Source organism: Canis lupus, chromosome 20, assembly GCF_011100685.1.
Source record: "Canis lupus familiaris isolate Mischka breed German Shepherd chromosome 20, alternate assembly UU_Cfam_GSD_1.0, whole genome shotgun sequence".
Lineage (NCBI taxonomy): Eukaryota > Metazoa > Chordata > Mammalia > Carnivora > Canidae > Canis > Canis lupus.
The window spans coordinates 27356636-27374434 of NC_049241.1; the positions used below are offsets into that span (position 1 = coordinate 27356636).

Here is a 17799-nt window from a genome sequence, read left to right on the forward strand (position 1 = left end):
CCTTTGTTTCTATGCTCAGAGACCTCTCTCTTCAGAGTGTGATGTTACCTAGACCTTATTTTTTCATGACTTCCTCTACAACATACACATAGTGATTATCATCTAATAGCATGATTTTATCCTTTGTGTGTCCAGTGTGTGTTTCTTAGCTTGCTCTGAAGTGTTACATATGGGGTGCTGAGTAATGCAGTTGATTGAACCTCCGACCCTTGGTTTAGCCCCAGGTTGTGATCTCAGGGTTGTGAGATTGAACCTCACACCAGACGTACGCTTAGCACAGAGTCTCCTTGGAATTCTCTCTCTCTCCCTCTGCCCCTCCTCCTTGTGCATGTCCTTTCCTAAAATAAACAAATAAATCTTTAAAAATATGTATTTATAAAACATTTATATTAAAAAAGGTGTTACATACAAAAGTCTATATGACAATTGTGTGAGGTAGACTCCTTTACTATCATCATTTTATAAATAAAGAAACTGAGACTTGGTGAAGTTACATACATGTTCCAAGACATACAGCTAATAGATGAGATCAAGACTCAAATTTGACCTTGTTCAGCTGAACAGCCTCAATTGTTGAGTTAGGTGCTGAGCTATCTTTCTACTGAAAAGGGGTGAAATTTTGCAAAAGATCCCAAAGAGGACAAGAAGGCCTGAGAACAAAGCAATGGATTGAGGGTCAAATAGAAAATAACAGGCAGCCAAAATGATTAAAGCAATGTATTATGTAAATACTTGAACAGGAGAGATCATTGACATGGCAGGTCATCTAGAAAGGCTTTGAGGAGGTAGGTTTGGGATGAGTACTGAAAAATAGAACCAAGGGAGGCATAAAATATTCTAGGCAGGGACACGTCAGGCTGGTTACAGCCAGAGAGGTGAGAATGTTCTGGCATATTTACAGAGCAAAATGGCCTTTCTAGGGTGAAAGGCAGTGACTGGTGTATGGGAAGAGCAAGCTGGATGAAAGTGGAGAGAAGAGGGGGCATTATGAAAGATCGCAGCTGCCAAGTGAAGAGCAGGGAGGAGTGTGAGGCTCTGGAGCTGGGCCGTACCGGCTCAGAGCTGGGGTCCCTTTGCTCTTGAGATACTTTAATACCCTACCAAATGCTTCTGTTTCTTTTTCAAGAAGGTTCATTTCTTATTCTTCCCAACATCTGCCCCCATTCATAACAGGGTACCTGATGCACAGAGGCACTTATTCATAGATGAATGAATAAATGAATGATCAAAATACGAAGAAAGACAAAGGGTGGTAGCACAGAGTAATGGTAGAGTCAGATACACCTGACTGCCCACTTCCTTTCCACTTAGTGTCTCGGTACCTTTGGACAGATTTTCTTCCTAAGCCTCAGTTTCCTTGTCCGCAAAATACGATGAATAGCAGTCGCAACCCCATTGGGTTATTGTGAAATAATGTGTGTAAAACATTCACTGTGGTGCTTTCCATAAAATAAGCTTTCACTACAGTATGTTAATGTTGTAAATCAACTTGAGTGAGTCTAGAACAAGAGAATATAAACTCTAGAAATTAGGAAAAACCTTAGGAAGAATTGTAAACCTTTCTCAGGAACCAAGAGAGGGGCTCATATTGCATTTTGGATAGGTCTCAAGGAGACATGTTGACCTCAGCTGGCCTCTCAATTTTAATTGGAAAAATGCCAGGGAATGTGATTGTGGAGGGCCTTGAATGTCCTGCCAAAGGATGTTGTTGAGTAAAGTAACAAGACTGTATATCTCTTTCAGAACGATCTATCTGGTGGCCATGTGAGTGATGGCTTAGGGAACAGCAGGAGTAGGGAAGTTCCCTTGAGAGGCTACTGCAATGGTCCTGGTAAAGTTGATGAGGATTTGCATTAATGCTGTGACTTTGAGAACATAGAGAAGTCTGATTTAAGAGGCCATGAGAAGAAACTGCCCCAGATTTAGAGACCAAATAAATGTTGGGGCAAGTAAGGAAAGAAGGCAAGAATCACTGAGGTTTATTTGAGCATCTGGGTGGCAGGCAATGCTGGGGACAGGAGTGAGGGCAGAGGCAGGAATAACTGAGGATTTTAGTTTAAGCAACCAGGTAATTGATTAACAAAGAGAAATTAGGAGTGGATGAATTTTATTTATCTCTTTATAACCTCTCCTTTCAGGAACACTTGTCCAGACAATGAAGGCTGGCCCTGACTTAATTTCCAATGGACTTTATCCAAAAAAAAAAAGGAAAGAAAGAAAAAAAAAAAACAGTCCTTAAGACAGTCCTCTTATTCACTTTTGACCTGGCACCTCTCTCCACCCCGTATTTCACCATATGAGGGAGATCTTTGCCTCAGGGAGGTCTATAGCTACAATGAAAATTTCTGTGCAACAGAAAATCTTCCTCCTTTCAACTCATGACCTCATGAGAAGTAAGATAAAAAAAAAAAAAGTCAATACTAGAATGACATTCCTACCCAGCAAAAGAATCCATGATTGGATTTGGCTTGTGTGTCCATGCATCACCCCTGAAATACACACATAGAGAAATACGCAGACACAGAACACACAACACTTCAGAAAACTCCCTTTGAATCGGTCTGGGTATCGCCATGGTAACATGAACAAAAGCCATCCTCCTAACCACCAAGGGGAAAACCTGCAGTTCTGTGATAGGCGCCTCGGGGGAGGACTCCAGCCGCTGCAGGGACCTGTTCAGCTCATGATGCTCCAACAACCTCACGGGCTGTGTTTATCTAGACTCTTCCTAATCTTCCTCCTATCTGCTCTTTCGACCGGCCTTCCTCTGGGACCATGGCACTCCTCCCTGCTATGCTGCTTGCTTCCAAGGAAAAATGCTTCTCTGAGGTTCTTTTGGCCACTGTAAATGGGGCCTTTCCTCACTTAGAGGAGTGTGGTGCAGAAATAAAATGATTCTGCTGTGCCTTAAAGTTATTTAAAATTATATATCATTTAAAAGTAATCTTTAAAAAGAGGCTTCAAAATGCCAGCAGCATCCATTTCTTCTCGGGTTACTTATGCACGCACTCATGAAAATGAATGTGTCTCTGACCTACAGACTTGAAATACCAAGTCAGAGGTCTGCTACCTGTCGGTGAGGCTTAGGAATGCCTACTCAATCCCTGCAAACGAAAATCAATCTGGCCTTTATTATTTTTCTTAGGAGAATCAGAAATAGCATTCATTAGAGAAATCTACTTCCCTCCAACTCCCAGGGGATTTCAAGTTTTCCAATTGTACTTAAATATTGTATCTCTGGTAATAATTGTCCTAAGGGAGAGGTTCTTTCTTCGAAATAACATTCAAATAATAATCTTTGAAGGCTTCTACCTGCTAAAACTGATATGAAAATTGCTTTTTACTTAAGAATTTGTCTTTAAGTACCAAACCGTTGTTTTTGCTGCTGTTCTGTGTTGTTCAAACCTTTAAAAAGTCAATGATTTTCTTCTGAGGTTTAGTTGAAACAGAACTTGAAAAATTTAACAGTTTATTAAAAAAAATTCAACAGTTTAATAATTTTAGAATGTTTTATGGTAAAGATAAGTTTCTGTGTATTCACACAAATGTGCACATATATACTTGTATGTACATGTGCATATGTACATATGCACATTATATGGCTAGAGGTGAAGAGGATGGGTTCTGGAATCAACTGTCATGGTGTGATTTTTCTCTCTTGTGTGGCTTTGTATAAGTCATTTCTGCCTCTCAGTTTCATCTGTAAAATAGAAACAAAACTAGTAACCACTTCCTAGAACTGTGTGATGATTAATGAGTTAATAAATATTTGTGCTTAAAACAGAGCCTGCCACATAGTAGTGATCAGTAATATTAGCTAGTTTTAGTAGAAGTAGTCTAAAATGGCTGATTGTTTAAAAAAATTGAGTACCTGCAAAGAAAAACTTTTAAGTTAACTGGCATGTTTTACGTAATATACCCATTTGTAAAGGTAATGGCTTTTTGCTATTATTTGCTCCGACTGCAGAGCATGAGTAATGGTGTCCTTCTCCTGTCATATTCTCTGCTTTCATGACACATAAGGAGAATCTGGATCCAAGTGCTCTCTTTTGCAGAATTTGCCATTCCGGTGGCAATCCTCCTTTAAAAAGACTTCAACCTGTAGAAGTGCAAATGACATCGATGCAGAGGAACATGGTGCAGGGTGGTGACTTGTCATTATTAGTGGTGGTCCTGGGGGCACTGTTTTATTTGAAAATTCCTTTCATTGTTGGTGTAGAGAAGAAAAAGAAAGAAGAAAGAAAAAGAAGAAAGAAGAAAGAAGAAAGAAGAAAGAAAGAAGAGAGGAGGGAGAAAAGAAAGAAAAGAGAGAGACAAGAAAGAAAGAAAGCAATCCTCAGAAACCTCCCGCAAAGCAGAAAAAAGAAAGAAGAAAGAAAAAAAAAAGAAGAAGAAAGAAAAAGAAAAGGAAGAAAAGAGAAAGAAAGTTTCTACAGTGGGCACCTATATTCAAGCAAGGTTGGAAAATCTCATAAAAGGTTATAAAATGAAGATGATTTATAGATCTGCCTTATTTTGAAATCCACAGTCCAAGGGTGACGGGGTGATGGGCACTGGAGGGGGGCACTTGGTGGGATGAGCACTGGTTGTTATGCTATACGTGGCAAATTGACCTCCAATAAAAAAAAAGGAAAGAAAGAAAAGAAAGAAAGAAAGAAAGAAGAAAGAAAAGAAAGAAAGAAAGAAAGAAAGAAAGAAGAAAGAAAAAGAAAGAAAGAAATCCAGAGTCAGTGGTGGTGGATGATGATCGCAGTTATGGTGGGGAGTCTTTCTTCAGCTTATTAGTATCTTGGAAGTTAGACACATACCTTCTATCTTCATAAAAGCTGGACTCAGGAAAGGCTAATGACTGAAATAAGAAAGAGAGAATGAGGAATGTTGCGCCCTCTACCCTGAGCTCTCCCTCTGAGCCAGGCACTGTACTCTGCTCACTGGGGACCATTCCTTCCCCACGACATCTCCCAGGGAGGGCCCAACTGGGCATTACCACAGCCCTTACCACAGTTCCGTCCACACTTCTACTTTTGGGTCTTCAGATGGCTCTGCAATAACACTTTCTCTAACCATGTATAGAGTGCTCTTCCAACTCATTTTTAATAGACTTTATTTTTAGAAAGCTTTTTTTTTTGACAGATAAATTGGATAGTACAGAGAGTTCTGATATATCAAGTGCCAAGTTTCCCAGTTACTAATGTCTTAATTAAAATGGTACATTTGTTACAGTTAATGAATCAATATTGGTACATTATAATTAGCTAAAGTCCATATTTCCAATTGTCTGTTTTTACTAATGTCTCTCTCTCTCTTTTTTTTTTCAACCTACTGTCTCTACTTTATTTTTGCCTAGTTTTCCCTAATGCCCCAGGACACCAGATTCCATTGAGTTGTCCTATCTCCTTAGGTTCCTCTTGGCTGTGACGGTTTCTCAGACTTGGCTTCCTATGACCCTTACAGTTAGAAGAGAACTGGTCAGATATTCTGTAAGATGGTCCACTATTGGAATTCTTCTGATGTTTTTCTCATGGTAAGCCAGCCAGGAGGCTGCCTGGCTGGCTTAGTGGTTGAGTGTCTGCCTTTGGCTTGGGTCATGATCCTGGGGTCCTGAGATCGAGCTCTGTTTTGAGCTCACTGCATGGAGCCTGCTTCTCCCTCTGCCTATGTCTCTGCCTCTCACTCTCTGTGTCTCTCATGAGTAACATCTTAAAAAAAAAAAAGGCTGGAGTAGAGGTTATTGAGAGGAAGACCATGGAGGTAAAGTGTGTTTTCATCACCTCTTACCAAGGGTGGGAACTAGTAACATGATTTATGACCATTTGTGGGATCTTGGTCACTTGGCTGAGACAGTTGTCCAGTTTCTCCACTATAAGGCCACCCCCCTAATTTCTTCATACAGCGCTCTCCAGAGGGAACCCACTATGTACAGTCCACATTTAAGGAGTGGGAGTCATGCTCTCCCTCCCTGAGGGCAGAGTATCCACATACATTATTTGGAATCCTTCTTCATGGGAGACTTGTAAAGTCATTTTTCAAGTGAGACTGTGCAAGAAAATTGGTCAAAGAGAAAATTATGCTCAACAGATGTGTAGCGATGAAGAGGAAGTATTGAAAATAACAAAGAAAGAAGTCTGAGGAAACATTTTTTGTCTACTTAGAAAAATTACCTGGATAGCCAGACAAGGGCTCAGAAATACGTCCAAAAATGTTCATTGCTCATAATCCCTAGAAACAGAAAGCAAAAAAAAAAAAAAAAAGAAAGAAAGAAAGAAAGAAACAGAAAGCAAGGAGAGTATCCAAACAAATTATAGTACATTCATGTAAGTCAAAAACCATTTTTATATATGTATATATATAAATTATTGGCACAGAGACAACAATCTGCTGGTAAATGAATTATATACAATATGAGTACACTTGTGTAAATACACACACTTATATGCTTAAATAAGAACACACGTATATAAAAATACAATATAAGTATATGCACAAATGTGTGTGCAAGTATGTGTGTAAACTTAATGCTTGCAAGGTTAGTTTATACAAAAAAAAAAAAGGTCATTATCTCCAGCTGGCAGGCTTATACGTCAGTTAGAATATTCCTTTTAATACGTATACCTACCTTCTTTTTTCTTCAATAACTTTTTATTCATCTAATAAACCTAAATATTAACAGAAACTTGCTTAAAGCAAAGGCTTTACTGACACATATAACACTAGCACATGGTGTCAGTAATCTAAATCGTTAAAAACCCACTATGTAAAGTCAGCCTCTGAAATGCCTCTACTAGGACTCATGACAAGTAAGGAGGGTAAGAACTTCCCTAGTGTTTCTATTTCTCTAACACCAGCTAATCCTGACCAGGTAGCTCTCCATCCATCCTGGGACTCTAGACGCCGAGACCCACAGAATAAAGGGCTGTGTCACCCCGGCCGTCCCCCATCTCCTCTGCTGCCCCAGTGCCTTCCTTCCACCCCTCACAACCTCACAGGATCCTCCAATCCTCTCCTCTGATTTTTCACCTCCCAGTCATACTCCAATATGCCCACTGTAACTTTCTCTGTGAACTCATACCATCACCTCCCCCTCCAGCTACAGGTCCTCCACGATACACCAGACTCCTTATATCATCACACAAGACCCTTCATCATCGTGCATCGAGGCCTCTTCAAAGTCAACCTAACCCCTCACTTGAATCAAAAAAGTGTCACTCCAGCCAAGGTGTCTACGTGGCATGTGTCATCTTCCTAAAGTGTCTTTTTTCCCGCCTTCCTGCACCTCCCCTCCATGCCATCACCTCGGTTCCCCACTTTCTGACCCCTCTCTTTCCTTTCCCCCCATAAATACACACACACACACACACACACACACATACGCACACACACTTTCCCAGCTACCTCAAAGCTTGTTCCCACTTTCCCTTATCTTCCTATTGTCTATCAACTGGGTCTTACTGGAAGCTATCTTGGACCATTACATTTTCATCATTTTCCCCAGGAGCTGGCAGGTTCATCTTTCAATTACTCCTGGTGCCTCGGGTAATGGAATGAATGCATGTGGCCCTCACTAAATATTTGTTGATGCTTGTGACTATGTGACAGTCACAGAGAGAAAGAAGTAAAGGTGTAACAAGTGGGGTTTTTTAAATAATTTTTTTAATTTATTCATGAGAGACACACACAGAGAGAGAAAGAGAGAGAGAGGCAGAGACACAGGCAGAGGGAGAAGCAGGGTCCATGCAGGGAGCCCCACGTGGGACTCCATCCCGGGTCTCCAGGATCACGCTCTTGGCTAAAGGGGGCGCTAAACCGCTAAGCCACCCGGGCTGCCCTAACAAGTTGGTTTGAGGTAAGAATCAGTATCATATAAACAGAGCATTAAAAATAGCCACTGGAGCCAGACTGTCTCTGAGCTCATTGGCCCACAAGCTGAGTCATCTCACACTTCTTCCTCACCCTCTCTGAGTCTGTTTGCTCCTGTGTAAAGTAGGAATGATGATGGCACCTAGTGTGTAGAGTTGGTTGAGGATGAAATGAGTTGAGCCCTGTGAAGCGCTCATGATTTGCAAGTCGTTAGACAAGGTTGGCTGTAATCGTAATTACCTGCTTGGTGAACTCGGCCTTCAAAATCATATAGACTATGAGCACAAAGTTTATCTCACAGACCACTGCTGCACCAACACAATTTAGAAGCACACATGCTCTCGAGGATTCAGAATGATATCTTGTAGCTGTTTTAAATGTACCCACATTCTGTTTTCATCAGGAATGATAGTGACAGACATAGAGACAATGGCCTTTGAAAGAAGACTTTATTGCTCACTGTTCTCAAGAGAAGGGGGACACACCACATCACGTAGGGCCATGTGGAGAGGCACCAGAGTTGCTCAGGAGGCAAAAGGAGTGAAGGAGAAGCATGGATGAAGGCCTTTATTAATATAGCAGTGGGCAGCTGGCAGATGGGCATATCCCTTATTGGGCAGGAAGTGAAGCAGAGTTGGGATTTGTGGTTGGATGATTTGTAGCATGAATCCCATGTGCTAGCAGAAACCCAGGGCCAGTACTGTTGTCGACAATTTTGGCTGCTAAGTTGGCCCCTGACTTCACAATGCCAAGTCATCAATTACAGGATATCTAGAGCAATTATGACAGAAGTGTGAGCCACTGCCTCACTGTGATTGCTCTTCATCTGGTCTTCAGTGACTCTGATCCTTTTCACCAAAGTTTGGATCTCTTGCTATCTTCTTGACATGACCCCACTGGACCTTGGGTTTTATTTAGATCTTCTGTTCTTTGGCCCATTTTGGTTTCTCTCTCTCCTACTCTGACTCTGCTTCCGTTATACCTAGAGATTTTCTCCATTTTCCCCCCTTTCTCATACATAGGAGAGCTGCTTCTTTCCACAGACAAGCATAGAAACTTGGCAAATAGCGGGAAGCTCAGTCTGTGTTGCCATGTCAACCGAAAGCAGAGCTGACTTTTCAGCATCACACACTAATCGTTCCGGTTTATGGACTGGCAGGGCCCTAGAAGACCATTTTCATCCACTGGAAAGTCTCCCGTCAGTTATGAACGGGCTCCAAGGCTAGCCCATCCTGGCTGTGGGTGAGCTGCTGGTGGGACCTTGGTGAAATTATCTCACTGCCAAGACAGGACCCAAACCATGGCCCAACACCCACCTTCCTTTCTCCCTTTTCCTTTTTTTTTTTTTCTAAGATTTTATTTATTTATGAGAGACACACACACATGGGGGGGTGGGGGGAAGAGACATAGGCAGAGGGAGAAGCAGGCTCCATGTAGGGAGCCCGATGTGGGGCTCAATCCTGGGTCTCTGGGATCACCCCCTGAGCTGAAGGCAGACGCCCAACCGCTGAGCCACCCAGGCATCCCCTTTTCTCCCTTTTCCAAAGAGGAGCCTCATTTAATATCCACAGCAGCCCCTGGCTGCATAATTACAGGAAATCCTGGCTCCCCTCAGCTAAAAAGACAGAATTCTTGAGGAAGAATTTCAGGCTCTTTTACTATTTCCCTTTGCCCTGTAGTCTGGCTCTGCGCCCTCATTTTGCTTTCTTTTTTCTGTGGTGGTGCTGTGCCCCCCCCCACCCCTACCCCTCACCCCTGCCACCCTCCGCTTAGAGGAACGTGAGACTCTTGATATGCAGCCTTCCACTCTAAATTAGCTGAAATTCTTTCTCTTTAGTGAGAAAAGTATATATATTTTACTCCATAGCTCTTGCTTTCTTCTTTTATTTTTTGGCTTTTTTTTTTCTTTGAGATAGGAAAAATGTATTGGTAGCTAGCAATCTCTCTAGTTTTGATTCTGCTCCCTTTCATGGGGCGGGAGGAGGCTCTCACCTGATTATATCCTTTAATGATGGCAGCAAAAGAAAGGAGGAGATTCATTCAGAGTTCTAGAAGGACCTCTTGGTTTAGGTATATATTTATGAGCAGAAGAACAGATTCAACAGGAGCCCGGGGATTTACAGAGTGAGTGTCTTTCTCTGACAATTGTACTTTCTACAATTGGGCATCCTGTTACCTCACTTGGAGTGTCACATTGCAGGTTTCAGCAAACGGGACAGAGCAGATCCGTGTTGGGTGCATGCGGAGGGGAGCCTGCCAGTGACCCACTGAAACCATCCGAGTTCTGGTGATGGAACTGATTCCAGCATAGGTTCCAGACAGAAATGCAGCTGCGTCTTTGCTTCGTTTGACTGAAGCAAATGCAATCAGTTTTCATCTTCTCTGACATTTATTATTTTGGGGAGGGGGTGTCAGGGGAAGGGACATTAGCCACAAATATGACAAGGTTAAAGGACAATGAGTCTGGTCTGAAGCATTGCATTCTAGACGGTTGACATCCTAAGTTCATCAATCAATATTATTGACTTGGCCGTGCTTCAAGATGGAGTAATTTCTATAATGCAATTTAGCCTGTGCCACAAAATGGTGTGTTGGGGATAAAATGTCTGAAGCCAGTCAGTCGTCTGTGAGATACATTTTGGGAAACATTCTTAATCTTAAAAATAGAACTTGAAGTGTTTGCAGCCAGGAAGATGCTTAATTAGATTCACATAGGAGCCACCAGCTGTTCATAAGACAAACAGAAATGTCTGAAGTCTCTTCCGGTTCTCTGGAGACAGGCAGAATGGCTCCCCTTTTCCGAGCCAAATCTGAGAGACCCTTCAGTGAAAAGCTCTCCAGGCCTGAGTGGCCAAGCTCGGCACACAGAGCTCACGTTTTCCTCTTCCTCTGGCCTCTTGCTCTGCTCTCAAAACCTGAGGAGCTTCTAGTTATCCTGGTAAAATGTCCACAAAGTGACACTCCCATGGAACGGGCCACACTGTGCCATGTGTGCCCGGCCCTATGCCCACTCCTTCCTCCCTCAGCTTCTCTCTCACTCAGTGAAATCTTGTCTTCACCAGACTGACTTCTGGATCTTGGTGATGCAGTTGAGGAAGAGTATGGGGGAGGCAGGAAGAGGACCCATGTGAAGGAAGCTGGGAGGCAGGAGGGGAGGCAGAGAGACTTTTCCAGAAACATAAAGTTGATCTGTATAACCAAGATTTGGGAGAGAACAAGAGAGTAGGGAGGGAAAGTCATGAGGCTCTGTATTTTGGTAAGTCATGGCTCCTGAATTGGGGAGGGGAAAAGGAGACTGTGAGAAGTATGGTTAGGAGTTTAGAACCTATCGCGAAGATTTGGAAACGGGGGTGCCTGAGTGGTTCAGGGTGTTGAGCATCTATTTGGGTTCAGGTCATGATCCTGGGGTCCTGGGATTGAGCCTCACGTCAGGGCTCCCTGCTCAATGGGGAGCCTGCTTCTCCCTCTCCCTCTGCTTTTCCCGCTGCTTATGCTCTCTCTCTCCCGCTCTCAGATAATTAAATAAAACCTAAAAAAAGAGAGAAAGAAAGAAGAAAGAAAGAAAGAAAGAAAGAAAGAAAGAAAGAAAGAAAGAAAGAAAAAAGAAAGAAAGAAAGAAAGAAAGAAAGAAAGAAAGAAAGAAAGAAAGAAAGAAGAAAAGATTTGAGATGAGTTACCAGGCTCACAAGTTGACAGGAGAAAGGGACCTTAGAAGTGATGTAGCTTAGCCTTCCATTCAATGCGGGAAACTCTTTTAGGGCATTCCTGCAAATGAGCCATCCTACCCTCACTCAGAAACCTCTGGTGATAGGCACTGTGCTATTACTCTGGCAGTATAGAAAAGTGGCCAGGAACACAGATGCTAGAGCCAGACTGCCTAGGCTCAAATCCAGGAGCCACCAGTTACCAGCTGTGGTACCTTATGTATTTTGTTCCCATAAATTAAAGATAGTAATAGTAGAGGGTAGTTATGGCGATTAATTTTACATGTATCTTTAATTCTTCCTAAAGGATATGTATCACTTAGAACACTGCTTGGCACGTATCAAGTATCCTACAACTATTTGCTATTATTATCACTATGGTAAGGTGGTTCCATGAATCAGGTTCCAAATCTAAGAAATTGGCTTCTCTTATTCCTGACTGTTGATCCCATTTCTCAGCTCTGAGATAACTCAAACCAAGGCTACTCTGCCTTCCACACGGGTACCACCAAACATCTGAAGATAACTATCCTATGGCTTTTTGTTCTTATGATACAGAGGAGAGTTTTTTTTTTTAATTTTTTTAATTTATTTATGATAGTCACAGAGAGAGAGAGAGAGGCAGAGACACAGGCGGAGGGAGAAGCAGGCTCCATGCACCGGGAGCCTGATGTGGGATTCGATCCCGGGTCTCCGGGATCGCGCCCTGGGCCAAATGCAGGCGCCAAACCGCTGTGCCACCCAGGGATCCCCAGAGGAGAGTTTTTTGCAAATGCTATTCCTTCTGTCTAGAACACTGTTCCTGCCCATGTTCTTCATGTTTGAAGTCAGATTCCTTCTTCAATACCCCTTTGCACATCTGAGTAATTATACAATATTTTATCCACATTCTCTGTGTATAAAGATGAAAGGACATAGTGCGGATTCTCCTAGCTGTTGGTATGTGTTGCCATTGTAACATGTGCCTTGTGCATCTCGGTAACCAGCAGCTAGCACACAATTCTTATTGAATGAATGAGGTGGAATATGAAAGATGAATGGGTGTACAGCAAAGGCCCTCTTCATTTGCCTTGGAGACTGGAGTCTTGGGTGTCAGGAGCCAGGTGAAATTGTCAAACGATTGTAGGAAGCAGGCATGCCCAGAATTCCTACAGCTCATAATGTTGTCCCTATTAATTCAATCAGAAACGAAAGTTTTCCTTGGATTCTTGATTTTTTTGATTGGTTGGTGACAGGTTCAGACTCGATTTTCTTGTGCAGAATCCTGTTCATGGGAGAATTGAAAAACAAGAAATAAAGAAGAAAGCAAGAATGAGTGGGTCTAGATAATGAAGAAACAAGGCAGGGAGTGAAGATAGGGACACCAGGGGTAAAAGAGCCCCCAGGTCGAGATGTGGGCAGAGGGTCCCTTGGAAGAGGAGAGAGACAAGACAGCATTCTGGTAGATGTCTCTGGCAGCAGTATCAGAGACTTTGAACCTGGAATATCATCTAAAGAGGCTTAGGGAAACTTGCTTTACACTAAAAACATTTTATGCAGCGTTTTCTTGTAGGACTGAGCAAGATTCACTGGCTTTTGATGTGCATTTTCTATGAGACTGCTGTTTCTTTAACTATGATGGAGCCCAGAGCCCCAGCTGTGTGGATCCCCTGATATTTAGGTTATGTTCTGCTTTGGCTGGTCAGTTGGATTGACACTCAAATCCTTGGGTGCTTTTGTTCTGTAGGATGCTGATTGGTGCTTCACTATAGCACCTGGCAGCCTTGTAAGAGAGCAGCTGTGACATACGGCAGCAAGTCTATGGTGATAAACGTGTGACATAACCAGGCATGGGTACAGTTCAAATAGCCCCGAGGCCTCCTAAGTCTCCCCTTTGTATTAATGTGGGTTGTTCCTCCTAGCTTCCCAAATGGATCCAGTCCTCATCACCCTCTTTGCCTAGAGACTGGCCCAACTTGCACATTATTTGGAGGTTAAGACCAGGGCAACGATATTTGTTGTCTCTATCTTTTTTTCCTATAACCTACTGGTAGCAATGTTAACCGAGACAGAAATTTTATGTAAAATACGAGCATTCTTTTCCAGACCGAGCTACTGAATTCCACCAAAAGATATTGGAATTAAGTCTTTTGCTGCAACTTCTGCTTAAATTTGCAAAAGCCACCCATCAGAGGAAATATATACATGCTCTGGTTGCACAAAATGTAAAAGGACTAGCTATTCCTATCCAATTATGGCCACATGTTCATATTTTCAAGCTGCTGTTTTAATTGTGCAAAGAAGGGAAAATCGACATTCTCTAGTTGTTCAAAGGAAAGGTGATGCATACACCCTTCCCATTAGAGGATTATATTCACTTTTAAGAAAAGCATCAACCAAAAATACAAAAGAAATGGCATTATGGTAATACATGGAAAAAGGATCTTTAAAAACAATTCCCTGTTGAACCATTTCTTAGAGAATGTCAGTTTCTGCTTGTGTTATACAAATCCAGTCATCTTGCCGGTTTCTTAGTTTGTTGCTCTTTTGGGGTTAAGCTTTTCCACCTTCATTACAGAACACTTAGCATAAATACCATAATTAGCAGCTTGGAATTTGTATTTAGGTAATCTTCCCAGACAGCTCCATCAGAACTGGCCTCAGCTTTTCAGGAATATGTTTGAGTTCATTTATTATTTGACTGTTGGAACAATGCCAATTTGCTACCAAATCTTGACTTCATTTTACCATTAAAATTGACTTTAAACATTTGCAGAAAGCTTTTTCTGAAATTCTCTCTGTTTTTAAGAGATTAGATTACTAGACACCAACACGGTAAAAGTGATTATCTCTAAAAGGTAAAATTACAATTTTAATTTTCTTCTCTTGGATAATAGAAAGAAGCCTAACGAAAAAAGTAAACGTTATTTTTAAATATATTTTTAAGTACATTATAAAAGGAGACTGTTTCCTTTGTGTTCCCAAACTTTCAGAAGAGGTAGAGGGCAGATTTCTCTGGCATCATTCACATGTGTTCTAGATTGTTTATAAAAAGAAAATTCAGCAAAAAGAGAGAAGGGGGGGTAAAAAAATTATGCATGGTGACATGCAAAACTGGTTGTATTATAAGTGTCTGTAAAGTTTGAAAGTGATTTAAGCTTGGTCGATGGCAATTACTCAACCAATTTAGGTCAAAAGCCACACTTAAAAAAAAAAAAAAACACTGGCAATTCAAAGAAAAGTTTTTCCTGGGTTTTTTTTTTTTTTTGATGTATAGTTGACATGCAATGTTATATTAGTTTCAGGTGTGCCACATAGTGATTGGACAAATACATAACACGATGCTCATCGCAATAAGTGTAGTTACCATGTCCCCAAACTTTTACAATATTGTCAACTCTATTCCCGAAACCGTACTCTCCATCCCTGTGACTTACTAATTTTTAACCAGAGGTTTGTCCAATTTTAATCTCCTTCACCAAACAGAAGCATTTTATCTTCATTAATTTCTATTCCGTATAAATGTAAAATTAGCCCAAGCTTTTGGAAGAAAAAAAAAATAGAAGCATTCTCATTCTCTCCATCTCCTGCTCAGAATGTGAGCGCATCATAGATGAAAATAAAACAGGTAAGGTCAGAGTTTCAGCAGGTATCATCCTGGGAAATCCAGGGAAGGCTGAGAGTGGGTGGTGGGTGAAGAGATATTAAGAATAAAATCTCCTAAAAAAATAAATAAAAAATAAAAAAAGAATAAAATCTCCTCTTCTGGGTTGCTGGATTGCCGGTGGAACCGTGCCCACCCTCTGCTTTGCTCTGGCGGAGAAGCTGAGCTCTCACGTGGCTCTGTGACATTCCATGACATGTGCCTCAAAGCTCTGAGACATGGCAGGGAAAATGTCACAGTGTAAGGGCAGTCTGTCTCAGGGCAGCACAGCAGGGCTCTCCGAGGTACTGCTTGGGGACCGAGTGAGTCTCAGAACACAAACACTGAGCGCTATCGATCTAAGGACAAGACGCTCCTGAGGTCGGGAGATGCTCAGCAAGTACAGGGAATTACATGGCACACGCAGGCCAAGAAGGAAACTGGGGACAGGAGTCTACGTGCAGGTGACAGAAGCGATGACAGTGTGTTGACAGCAATATTTTGTGAACCACTGGCAGTTGTTAATAAAGGACACTCTTCAGAACCACCAGAACAAGGACATACCTAAGTGAGCCCAACTGACAACCATATCCTAAGGTTTGAGTTTTTTTGTGTTTTTTTTTTTTTTTTCAGCTCAAAGGCAAATTGCTTCAGAGCAAGCGAAATGCTCTATTTAAGATTCATAATTGGAGGGCACTTTATCAACCTAATGATCAGGAGCATGCTGTTATTAGCAATGCCTGCATTAAAGACACTAAGCACATTTGCGTTCGGTTCAGAGTTAGAATAAAGTGAAAATAATCAGGATGCTCTTAGGATATGGATCTTAAGTTCTTTGCAGCCCTTGTGTCAATGGCTCTCTTGGAGTTCAGCCTCAGAGAAAGTGAGCGGAGAATAATCCCCCCAGTAGCCAGCGTGGACGCTGCCTCCCACCGCCCAGAGAGCTGTGCCCCGGGTTATCAGCAAAGGCCGTGCTCCCCGCAGAACCCGGCACCGGCCCGGGCCAACCCCGAGAGCTCACAGGCAACATTGCACGGGGCCCAGCAAAGGAGAATCCAATCTTGTTCTATTCACAGTGAAGAATAGGTCTGTTCCTCACTGCACACCCACCTCCTCTCTCTGTTTTCCCTCATCATTTACATAGTTGAGATCAAAGTGGCATTTGGGGTCTGACTTACCGAGCTAATGACCTCACTTTCTCTAATTCATTCCGAATACATATATGTAGCCTTATTTTCAAAAATAACTTAAAATAGTGACTTGGTGCCTATGTTAAGAGGTGTCATTTTTTTTTTATTTGAATAGATATGATGAGCATATGTTTAACACATGATAGGTACTGGGCATCTATGAGTGTGTGCTCTCCCCACTACACACACACACACACACACACACACTTTGATTATACTGTCCTCAGGCAGAGAGACTGGAGGCAGGGAGGCCAGGAGGAAATCACCTGTACAGTTGTCCAGCAAACAGTAATAAGCAGTAGAGCATTGGGAGTCATATGTTATATTTCGGGATCTTGGCCCTCTTTCCTGGTTCGGGCACCAGAACTCCCAGATCCATTTAAGAGGGAATTAACAGGATGTGGTAACTGAGCAGATCTAGAAGAAAAGACAAAAGGAGGAGCTGAGGATGGGCCTGATTTTTCTGGCTTAGGCAGCACAGTGGATGGAGAGGCCATTACCAACAGCAAGGAAGTCAGGTCCTCGGGTCATCCTTGAGAGCATCAATCACTGTGCTGTGTTCAGAAGCCCCTGAGGGTTATTGAGCTGTGCCGGACTGTTTGCTCTGCTTTTTAATTTTCTTGCTTCTTCCTTAGCTGACAAACTGTCAGCTGTCACTTCTTGCTACTGGCAGTATGCCTGCTTCTAAGCATTTCTCTCCTTTACTTTCTAATTGGCTGCTTCTGGAAAACCCAAGAGGCAAGGTTGCTAGAAATGTATGTAAAGCAAGAGTCTATAGGGGCAAAGTGATGGCCCAAGGACTGATGTATATTATAAAGCACTAGCCATATTTTTTTAAAGATTTTATTTATTTATTCATGAGAGAGAGGCAGAGGGAGAAGCAGGGTTCTCGTGGGGAGCCTGATGCAGGATTCGATCCCAGGGCCCCATGATCATGACCTAAGCCAAAGGCAGACGCTCAGCCACTGAGCCACCCAGGCGCCCGAGGACTGGTATATATTATAAAGCACCAGCCTTTGTGCCTGCTGTCTCGGCTGTGCCAAAGACTCTAATTTTAAATGGATTAGGTCTTCACAGAGCTGGCATTCATATAGCTAAAGAGATATTAATTTCTATCCGTATAGCAACTCTGAGAATAAAACAGTTCCTCACATCATCTGGTGATAAATTTTTAAGGTAGGATTTTAAAGTTTCTGGGCTGCCACATAATAAATACTAGCTGACATTTATTGGGCACTTAGTATGTACCAGGCCCTGTTCTAAGCGTTTTTCTTGAGTATCACGAGGAATGAGCATAGTAGCACTATGGATCGGGCAATGTTATTATTACTCATTTTATAGATAGGAAATCTGAAGCTCTAAGTTAATTTTTCCAAGGCTACAAAGTCCATTAGCAGCAGAGCCAGAATTCAAATGCAAGCCGACT

The 17799-nt window shown here is 42.2% G+C and overlaps 1 protein-coding gene and 1 long non-coding RNA gene across 2 annotated transcripts in view; both read left to right on the top strand.

Moving 5' to 3' along the window:
- The window catches only part of PSMD6 (proteasome 26S subunit, non-ATPase 6), a 54905-nt gene that overhangs the window by 2703 nt on the left and 34403 nt on the right, over positions 1-17799 (top strand). The gene's annotated exons all lie outside the window — the stretch shown is intronic.
- Positions 8680-10834, top strand: LOC111091438. The gene is made up of 3 exons (XR_005374817.1): positions 8680-9099; positions 9876-9981; positions 10058-10834. It is a non-coding gene; the product is annotated as an uncharacterized LOC111091438 (long non-coding RNA).